Raw genomic sequence first — 11,085 nt, 5'->3', positions numbered from 1 at the left:
GATAAACACAATAACAAGATTGCAACAAATATAGTTTGATGGATTACTCATTCTGTCCAACAGGAACAACAGATGTTTGAACAGTCTCACAACATTATTACAGTATGGGGAAATTAAATGAGGATTATTTAATCAAACATAAATAATCACGTCAGTACAAGTGTTTTTGTTTTGTGTTATTATTATTATTATAATTATTATTATTATTATTATTACCAGTAGTAGTGGTAGTAGTATTATAACTAAGACTGTCAGGCCTGGATATTCAGTGATATATAACAATACATAATAATTTTGGTTATACTGTTGACATTCTATCAATATAAGTGTGTAGTTGGAGTGTTGATCTGAATATAATTACTAAATGAATTGAAGTGGAAGCACTGAGTAAAGTTGAAATGTTAATTCAAATGTAAATGCGGAGCATGGTTGAAGTGTCATTTTAAGCGTAAGCACTATGTCAAGTTGCAGTGACGCTTTGAGCGTAAATCTAAGCGGTCAGTTTTAAGTGTAAGCAGTGAATGAAGTCGAAGTGTCACCTGAAGTGCGAGCTCTAAGTCAAAGGAAGGAACAGATGATATCCAAGCAGTGAAATCTTAGCTGAAGTGTAGATGGTGAAATAAACTGGAATTGTCAGTTCAAGTGTGTAAACAGAGATGAAGTCAGAAGACTTGACAAAAAAGTTGACATTTTTCTTCCACTTGCACTGCACACACTTTAACTGGATAGGTTGTTTTTCTGACTTCCTACAGACTTCACAGTTGTGTTAGTATCTTGCAATTAGAATAAGCACTAATTACAGGGGTACTCCATCAATTTTACATGACTGTTTAACCTGCAATATGTTCTGTGGATCTAAATGGGGCTCTCTAAAATCTGAGAACCATGATGATATCATCAGGGTTATCTCAGCTTGGGCTTGAGTCTTCAAAAACACGCAGAGTTTGGAAGATGTGAGCATTTGCCTGACAGGGAATGTCACAAAAGTTGCAGCGAGGTGTCATTGGAAACTGTAGCACTGGTAGTAGGAACTAAAACCCAGTATGTGTCAACCTCTGCTGCTTCAGTTTTGACCGTTCGAGTTCGAGTAAGTGATGCTCCTGTAAGATTCAGAGATTTTGTTTTTGCTTGCTTGTTTAGTTTATTCAGACTTATTTTCATCTGCATCTTTGCATTTTGATTTTTACTGTGTCAAACAAGTCATTCAGTTTTGTGCTGCAAAAAGACACTGCTGACTGCAGTTAAAATAAATAATTAAATAATAATAAATAATAAATAATTAACTAGTGTTTCTACTGTTTCTGCTGTAATGACCTGTTTATTGTGTGATTTTCACCTGAGTCACTGTAGTTACTGTTTTATTTTGTACTGTTTTGTTTGATTATTACATGCACAATTATATTTTCTGTCAGTAATCTGAGTTATGAGGCTAAAACTTAGTTATTCAAAGCGTTGATCAGTATACCGTGACTGGATGGTTCCGTGCTGTGACCCTGAACTGGAGGCAGATGAGGCAGAATCGAATGGGAGATGCAGGCATGGATGTGTTGATCATAGCCTGGATCCCAGTGTTCTTTTCTTTGCACTGCTTTGCTAGGGCAGCAAGTACAATCCTCTGCCAATGTCCTGCAAGCCAAAACTAAAACAGAAAAGATTATAGACAGAAAGTAAAAGCACTGAAATTGATTGTTCATTCAAAATAATTACACACATGCACATTTCTGTTTCCTCATGATGAAGGACAGGGGTGATGAACACCAGCACACATTACAAAACTTTATGTCAAAGACTGTAGCATGTCTCATAAAGCCGGGCTGTACGAAAAAAAAATAATGTTTTCTTGTCATCTTCATGGAGAATCAGTCTGTGAAAACTTGTATTTTCACAGTGGCTCTTTGTAAGTCTGATGTTTGGTGATGTCATAGTGATGTCATCAGGGTTATCTTGGTTATTTTTGAGGCAGTACATTTTTAACTGAGCCTGAATTACAAACTGGGGCATGTTTTTTTTCAAAGATGTGGTCATTTACCGGGGAAGTAAAACCTTGGAGCTTGACCAAAATGACTTGTTTAACATTTTAGGAAATTTGGAAAAAACTTGTTTGCTCTCTTGCCCAAAGAAGATGAGAAGGTAAACATCACTCCAAAGGTAAAACCATCTGTCGACCAGCACTTCTTAAGCTCACTAATATATGCATTCAGTTTGTTTGTGCAATCTGTACAAAAACATAAGTGGTGATATATATATATTGTTACGATCCTGGCTTCTTGTCTCTCCCTGTGTGTCTCCTCTCCCTTATCCCTGTGTGTGTGTCTGTCTGTCTACCCCTGGATCCGTGGCTGGGCAGCCCCTCACCTGCTGCCAGCTCCTCCCACTGCTACTCACCTGCAGTCACTCTCCCTCATCAGGGAGAGTATTTAAGACGTGGACTTCCAGCTCCTCGTCGCCGGATTATTCCATTGAGCTCCTCGTCTTTGTTGGTAGTATGGTTCGTAAGTACATGTCTTTAGTCTCTCTCTCTTGATCAGAATTACGTTTGTTTGTTGTCCACATTTTCTCCAGTCTCTTAGCGAGCTGTGTTTTCCTTTGTTTCAGTGCCTGCCTGCCGCTTCCACGCGTGCCTCGTGTCATACCCGCTTCGTCGGTGCTCCTTTTGTTTTCCACTCCTTTTGAGTGCGTCTTTGGTTTAGTATTATCCGCTCGTTGAGTGTGTTTTCTGTTTCCCTTTTTATTAATAAATTTGTTTTGTTTTCACACAACCTCTGTATTCGGGTCTGCATCTCTGGGTCCTATTACATAGGCTATACAGCCCCTTAACAGAATAATCCGGCCAGTATGGACCCAGCAGATCCCGTACGGAAAGCAGTGACCATGCAAGGCACTCTGCTGGGCCAGCATGAGCAGCTGCTACAGGCGTTGTGTGAATCCTCTCAGCATATGGCGGCACAGGTTGCCGATCTGTCTCGCCATATGTCCAGCCTATCTAGCTTCCTTTCCTCCCCGTCGCAGCCTGCTGCTAGGCCGTCTGAACCTGCTCTTCCCGACTCTTTGGCTGTTAACCCCAAACCGTTCGACGGCGCCCGGGAGAAGTGTAGAGGGTTTCTGTTACAATGCGACATTGTTTTCTGCCAGCGTCCCTGAGCTTTTCCTTCCGATCGCGCTCGTGTTCACTACGCGTTCGGGTTGCTACGGGGCAAGGCGTTAACCTGGGCGGAGGCACTGAACTCCTCCGTGGACATTAGCTCTCTAGCGTACTCTGATTTTGAGAGGAGGCTGAGACTGGTCTTCGACCATCCCGACCACGCGGGTAATGCCTCCAGCCGGTTGCTTCAGCTTACCCAGGGCTCCCAAGCCGCTGCCGATTACGCCGTAGATTTCCTCACCATAGCTGCCGATTCTGGGTGGAATGACACTGCGCTACAGGGTGTGTTCCTTAATGGTCTCTCCGAGTGCTTGCAGGAGGAGCTCGCCACCCAGGAGAAACCCGCAGATCTTCATGCACTCATCGACAGAGCAGTCCAGTTGGACAACCGGAGGAGGGAACGATCTCGGCGCCGCTCTTCCCGTCATTCGGCTCCTCCGCCATTCCGTCGGCAGGGATCAGCGGCCGTTTCCCGGGAGCCCCTGTCTGACCAGCTTCTCGTCTCTCCGCCTCCGCCCACCGACAGGGAGGAACCCATGCAGTTGGGCAGAGCCCGGCTTTCCGCAGCCGAACGTCAGCGCAGGGTTGCCGCGGGTGAGTGTGTGTATTGTGGACGAACTGGTCATTTCCTCACTGCTTGTCCCAGTCGGCCAAAAGACAGGGCTCGTCAGTAGATTTGGGGGTACTGACGAGCCCAATCACCAAGAACTCTGAACTCCCCAAGGCTCGCAAACTCCAAGCCCAAGCCTCTCTGGGGGTGGGGGAGGAGACTTTCTCTTGTCTGGCACTTATAGACTCCGGTGCTGAGGAGAACCTTTTGGACGAACACTTGGCAGCTGACCTGGGCTACGTCCTGGAGGAGCTGGAGGAGCCCATCAAGGCCTACGCCCTCAATGGTAAGATCATGGCCCAGGTAACCCACCGTACTGCACCCATCCGACTCACCATTTCCGGTAATCACCAGGAGGAAATTTCACTCTTTGTTGTCCGTTCTCCACACTCACCTCTCGTTCTTGGGCACCCCTGGCTTCAGAAACACAACCCGCAGATCGATTGGAGCCAGGGAAAAATTTTGGGCTGGAGTGTTTTTTGCCATGCTAATTGTCTCCGTTCAGCCATTCCTCCCACAGGGGGAGACAAAGAAGCCCCTACCATACCTCCTGAGCCTCTGGATCTCTCTCTGGTTCCGGCGGTCTACCACCACCTCGGAGAGGTATTCAGTAAGGAGAAGGCGCTATCTCTCCCGCCTCACCGTCCCTACGACTGTGCCATTGACCTCCTTCCTGGCGCCCCTCTCCCCTCCAGCAGACTTTTCAATGTTTCACGCCATGAGAGGGAGGCCATGGAGAAATACATTCAGGAGTCACTAGCAGCCGGGATAATTAGACCTTCCACTTCCCCACTTGGGGCAGGATTTTTTTTTGTCTCCAAGAAAGACAAGTCCCTCCGTCCCTGCATTGACTATAGGGGATTGAACGAGATCACTGTTCGCAACAAGTATCCCTTACCTCTCATTAACTCCACATTTGACTCTCTCCAACAGGCCTCGGTCTTTACCAAGCTGGACCTGCGCAACGCTTATCACCTGGTACGGATTAGGGAGGGGGACGAATGGAAGACCACGTTCAACACACCTCTGGGACATTTTGAGTATCTGGTCATGCCATTCGGTCTCACTAACGCCCCTGCCGTATTCCAGGCTCTTATTAATGATGTGCTCCGCGACTTCCTTAATCGGTTCGTTTTCGTCTACCTTGACGACATTCTGATTTTTTCCCAGTCTCCAGAGGAACACGAGTCACACGTCCAGCAGGTCCTATCCCGGCTATTGGAGAACCGCTTGTTCGTCAAGGCGGAGAAGTGTGAGTTCAGTACTAACACTGTTTCTTTCCTTGGCTTCGTTATCCAGGAGGGCAACCTGAAGGCGGATCCCGAAAAAATCAGGGCCGTCGCCGAATGGCCAGTCCCGGAGACCCGGAAGGAGTTACAGCGCTTCCTTGGCTTCGCTAACTTTTACCGTAGGTTTGTCCGGGACTATAGTAAAATAGCCGTACCCTTGACTAAGTTAACTTCTTCCAAAGTGAAGTTTTACTGGTCAGTGGAGGCTGACAAGGCATTCCGGAGACTTAAGACACTCTTCACTTCCACCCCAGTTTTGATCCAACCTGACCCCTCCAGACCATTCGTGGTCGAGGTTGATGCTTCCGACACTGGGGTGGGGGCTGTACTTTCTCAGTATGCCCAGTCTGACGATCGTCTGCACCCATGTGCGTTCTTCTCATGTCGCCTATCTCCTGCAGAACGCAATTATGATGTCGGCAACCGGGAGCTTCTAGCGGTCAAGCTAGCCCTGGAGGAGTGGAGACACTGGTTAGAGGGGGCAGAACAACCATTCGTGGTCTGGACTGACCACAAAAACCTCGCATATATCAAGTCTGCTAAGCGTCTTAACTCCCGTCAGGCCCGTTGGGCACTGTTCTTTAGCCGGTTTAACTTCACTCTCACTTACAGACCCGGCTCCCGCAACACTAAACCAGACGCTCTTTCCAGACAGTTTTCGCCCCCCGAGGACTCCAGGGAGCCTGTAAGCATTCTTCCCCAGGAACACATCATTGCTGCCCTCTCCTGGGAAATCGAAGGGGTGGTCAGGGATGCACAGCGCCAGAATCCCGACCCAGGTAATGGCCCTCCCAATAAACTGTTTGTCCCTGACTCTGTCCGCTCCCAGGTGCTTCAGTGGACTCATGCTCATCGCCTCTCCTGCCATCCTGGTGCCAACCGCACTATCTCCCTGCTGCGTCGGCATTTTTGGTGGCCATCTTTGGAGGCCGACGCTCGGGAGTTTGTTGCAGCCTGTTCCACCTGTGCCCGCGGCAAGGCGTCTCACAAGGCACCGGCTGGCCTTCTCCGTCCTCTTCCCGTTCCTGGCAGACCATGGTCTCACATTGCCGTGGACTTCGTCACCGGGCTGCCTCCCTCCCGAGGTAACACCACCATTCTCACTATTGTTGACCGCTTCTCCAAGGCTACTCACTTCGTCGCTCTCCCTAAGCTTCCTTCCGCCCTAGAGACTGCCAACCTGCTGGTCAGCAATGTTTTTCGCCTTCACGGCATCCCCTTGGACATCGTTTCTGACCGGGGCCCCCAGTTTTCCTCTCAGGTATGGAAGGCGTTCGCCAAGGCTCTGGGGGCCACGGTCAGCCTGACTTCCGGTTTCCACCCGGAATCCAACGGCCAGACCGAGAGAGCCAACCAGGACCTGGAAACAGCTCTGAGATGCATCTGTGCCGAGAATCCTACGGACTGGAGCTCTCTTCTCCCCTGGGTGGAGTACGCCCGCAACTCGCTCACCTCCTCGGCCAGCGGGTTTTCTCCTTTTGAGGTCTCCCTGGGCTATCAGCCACCTCTGTTTTCCACACAGGAGTCTGAGATTGCTGTTCCCTCCGTCGCTGAGCACCTCAGGAGGGTTAAGGAGATTTGGCAGGCTGCCACCAGAGCTCTTGAGCGCAACCAGGAGGTCAAACAACGTGCCGCAGACCGCCACAGGACCCCTGCTCCTGCTTATAAGCCAGGTCAGTCTGTTTGGCTATCCACAAGAAACATCCCACTAAAGACTGAATCACGGAAAATGTCCCCCAGGTTCATCGGTCCGTTTCCCATCACCAAGGTTATCAACCCTCAAGCCGTCACTTTGAAGCTCCCCGACTCCATGAGGATTCATCCCACCTTCCATGTCTCTCAGCTTAAGCCGGTCTCCTCTAGCCCTTTGTGCCCTCCAGCCGAGCCCCCTCCTCCCCCCCAACTCATCGACGGGGATCGTGTCTTCTCTGTCCGCCGCCTGCTGGACGTAAGACGTCGTGGCAGGGGTTTCCAGTACCTGGTCGACTGGGAGGGTTACGGTCCGGAGGAACGCTCCTGGGTACCCCGGTCTTTCATCCTAGACCAATCCCTCATCGATGACTTCCATCGGACACACCCAGATCGTCCTGCTAGGCCGCCAAGAGGCGACCTTTGAGGGGGGGGTACTGTTACGATCCTGGCTTCTTGTCTCTCCCTGTGTGTCTCCTCTCCCTTATCCCTGTGTGTGTGTCTGTCTGTCTACCCCTGAATCCGTGGCTGGGCAGCCCCTCACCTGCTGCCAGCTCCTCCCACTGCTACTCACCTGCAGTCACTCTCCCTCATCAGGGAGAGTATTTAAGACGTGGACTTCCAGCTCCTCGTCGCCGGATTATTCCATTGAGCTCCTCGTCTTTGTTGGTAGTATGGTTCGTAAGTACATGTCTTTAGTCTCTCTCTCTTGATCAGAATTACGTTTGTTTGTTGTCCACATTTTCTCCAGTCTCTTAGCGAGCTGTGTTTTCCTTTGTTTCAGTGCCTGCCTGCCGCTTCCACGCGTGCCTCGTGTCATACCCGCTTCGTCGGTGCTCCTTTTGTTTTCCACTCCTTTTGAGTGCGTCTTTGGTTTAGTATTATCCGCTCATTGAGTGTGTTTTCTGTTTCCCTTTTTATTAATAAATTTGTTTTGTTTTCACACAACCTCTGTATTCGGGTCTGCATCTCTGGGTCCTATTACATAGGCTATACAGCCCCTTAACATATATGAAAAGGTATGAATGATATGAAAAGGCTAGCTGTTTCCCCCTGCCTTCAGTCGCCATGCTAAGTCAAGCTAACCATCCCTGACTGCAGTATGTTCGAATTACCAGGCAGATATGAGAGGCGTTTTGATCCTTTGATCTAACTCTCAGCAAGAAGGTGAACTATTTCCCAAAATATTGAACTCTTCCTTTAATGTGTAGTTTGAAAATGTCAAAATTTTGTAGAACTCCAGTTCTAAAGCATTACAGTAGCGCTTTGAATTAATGAAACAAAAGAAAGGAAATTTCTCTGTCTTCTGCAAAAAGACATTTATGTTCTTACAAACACACACATGCACTGCCCAGCACACGCATCTCTGAAATTGGGAAGGATGACAGGTAGCCTAAAAATTGAGTTTGGTAGCATCTTGCACTGCAGAGCCTGGATTTGAGAGGTAGAAAGACACTGATACAATTAAAGCACTTTTACATATATTGTCCAGGTGCTAAGGAGTAAACATGGCATAATTAAATAAAAGGAAAACAACTATGTAGGACAGTGAGTCTCAAAGCTGATAAACACTAGATAACTGACGTGTGCTCCATTGTTGTCAGAACTCTTCTGAAGTGTAAAATCCTTTTATCCTCCAATCTTTATTTAAATGTGTGAAATATTCAATGAAATCTGCTATGACTACCTCATGGGGATATCACACTACTTCTTCTTTTCAAAGGCAGTGAAAGATTATAAGATGACACCAACCGATTAACCAAGATTAAGACATTGTTGTCAGAGTTTCTCTCCATCTGTTCTGAACAGGTTTTCTTTGCTGTTAAATCTCTCCATTTCCTTTGTTTACCGTATGAAAGAGGCCTGATTACCTCAAGGTCACAGCCAGTGCAAGAGAAGAGTAATATAAATGGTCTGCTGCTGCTGAAAAACAAGACGAGAGATTGGATTGCTGAGAGCAACATATAAGGAAGAATGGCACATTGGAGGCATTTGGAGTTTATTCTAAATTCAGAACAATGTGTTGAAGGAGTCTTGAATATAGGTTTCATAGGTTTCACTGCTTTCTAATCCTGAGTAATGAGCTCTGGGGAAGCGATTTTCTTTTCTTCTTGACATCTTCATACACTTACAGAAAGTACAGGCAGGCGAGCACATTCATATTGGCTTTACACATTCACACATTTCTCTCTCGCCTCATCATACTGCAAAAAAGCAACCTCTCTCGCCCACTGACATACACACAATCATGCACATGCACTTACACACTCTCAGTTTGATATTTTTTCCTAAGCAGCTTGTATAAAGACAGTTCTGCCTGCCTTTCCTCTGTGACTCACAGTCATTGTGTGATACAACGAGGCAAGTGTGTGTGTGTGTGTGCGTGCGTGCGTGCGTGCGTGCGTGCGTGCGTGCGTGCAGCTACTTTGGGACAAACTTATGATGTTTCTCGCCCTTGCTGATGTCAGTGCTTGTCCCTGATGTTGTCATAAAGTGACCAGGAGGAAATAACAGCTCCTGTTCAACTCTGACACTAACAGAGATAAATGTCACACAGAAACACACACAGGCACAAAAATTCATTTTTGGGTGGAACAATGATGCCCTTCTGTGTATTTTCCACACACAAGCAAGCAACACATCATTCTTTCATCTAAAGAACATAGATACACATGCAAACGTTTAAAAATGCATAGAAATGAATGAAAAGACAAAAAAAAAAACAAAAAAAAAAACAGAAGAATATGACATAAGCTGGAAGCAGTGATACAGTATGTGTTATTTCATGCTCCCAGCATAAACAGGAAGCACCCCATTGTGGCATGCCAGCAGGACCCAACATCACATCAACACGTAAGGGATCCAATATGTATATCAACCACATACAGTCAATCTGGTTGACACTGAATGACAGTGTCACTCAAAATGGATCTTTTGGTCCTAAAAAACACTTATCCCTGCAGGCCCTGACAGTGGCTGTGGTCCATTGCAGAGGACTGCGGCTATAATCACTTTAGATTCAGAACTGCTACAGTGAATTCCACTGGTGACCCAGAGTGATGGCGAAAAAAGCCACTTCTCTGTTAATGTGTGCATTCATAATGTTCCAAGCTTTCATTGCTCTCGACAGCATTGCAGAATATAAAAAGAAATCTGTGTTGGTATGGTGTCCTGATTGTTCCACTGATAGTAGGTTATTTACTGGTTTATGTTTGAATATGCTTGAACATTTTTACATGGCAACAGTAATGAAGAAAGAAAGAAAGAAAGAAAGAAAGAAAGAAAGAAAGAAAGAAAGAAAGAAAGAAAGAAAGAAAGAAAGAAGAGGGTTAAATTCACTGTAGGTACCATGCAAACTCATGGCTAGAGTCTCTGTTTAAGTTACTGTTAGCATTTCTTTTTGGAAAGTCATCAGATGACAATAAAGCGACAAAACTACCAAGAGATGGAAAATGAACATGCTTGACAATCACGCCAGATAAATGATGTTAAGTACAGAAAACCCACGTCCAGTGGATTCCACAGGTTTGGTTGTATATTACCTGCAATTGGCAAGAGTTATCAGAGAAAGATGTTTCAAGTCAGGGAGTAAGACTGACCAGAAAAGAAGCAATGTAGTGTACACTGTGCATGTCATACAGAAAGTGAAGAAAGCACTTCCTCTCTGTGTTTCTAAGGGGCTTAAACCCAGGATGATGAAAGTGCACCAGCTGGACATGTGCCAAGCCGAACATGATGGTTTAAAGTTTGCTTTTCAAAAAGGACAGAAGAGCACATATCAGATGATCAGGCCGAATGCTTAAACACACGTGATCTTCTAAGCAAACAGCTGCTTTATCAGTTTTGGAGCTGACCCTTGGTATTTTTGAAAGGCCAGCACAAGACCACCCGAGTAGCCTGACTGGCTCATAACTGACAAGAATGTCAGAAATATATTAAGGTGCCAGACCACTGACAGCTTTGTAAACCAGGAGATGTCCCTGCAATCAATTCTGAACTTTACTGGAAGCTAAGGGAATGAATTTAAAGGAAACACCAAGCTGATCATGACTGGACAATCTTAGAAATTTATATACAAACACCTTTCTGATATGTCCAGTAAAAACAAATACAATTCTATTTTTGTATCTACATGCAGGTTCTAATTTATATTAATACAACACAATACTCCAAAGCCTAACTTGTAGTAATGGCACTCCTCTACTAAACATCTCTAGCTAGTAGTTGGTCATGTGCTACATCAGCATGCAAGTGTGGCTACTATAAATGCCCCAATTCCCAAATTAAGTTTGCAAACTTAATTCTCTGGATTGATGGTAAACAAGCCTGAGAAAAATAAACTGCCCTGGTTCTTA

The sequence above is a fragment of the Chaetodon trifascialis genome, chromosome 5 (assembly GCF_039877785.1).
Source record: "Chaetodon trifascialis isolate fChaTrf1 chromosome 5, fChaTrf1.hap1, whole genome shotgun sequence".
Taxonomy (NCBI): domain Eukaryota; kingdom Metazoa; phylum Chordata; class Actinopteri; order Chaetodontiformes; family Chaetodontidae; genus Chaetodon; species Chaetodon trifascialis.
Note: the sequence above shows the minus strand (reverse complement) of the source record.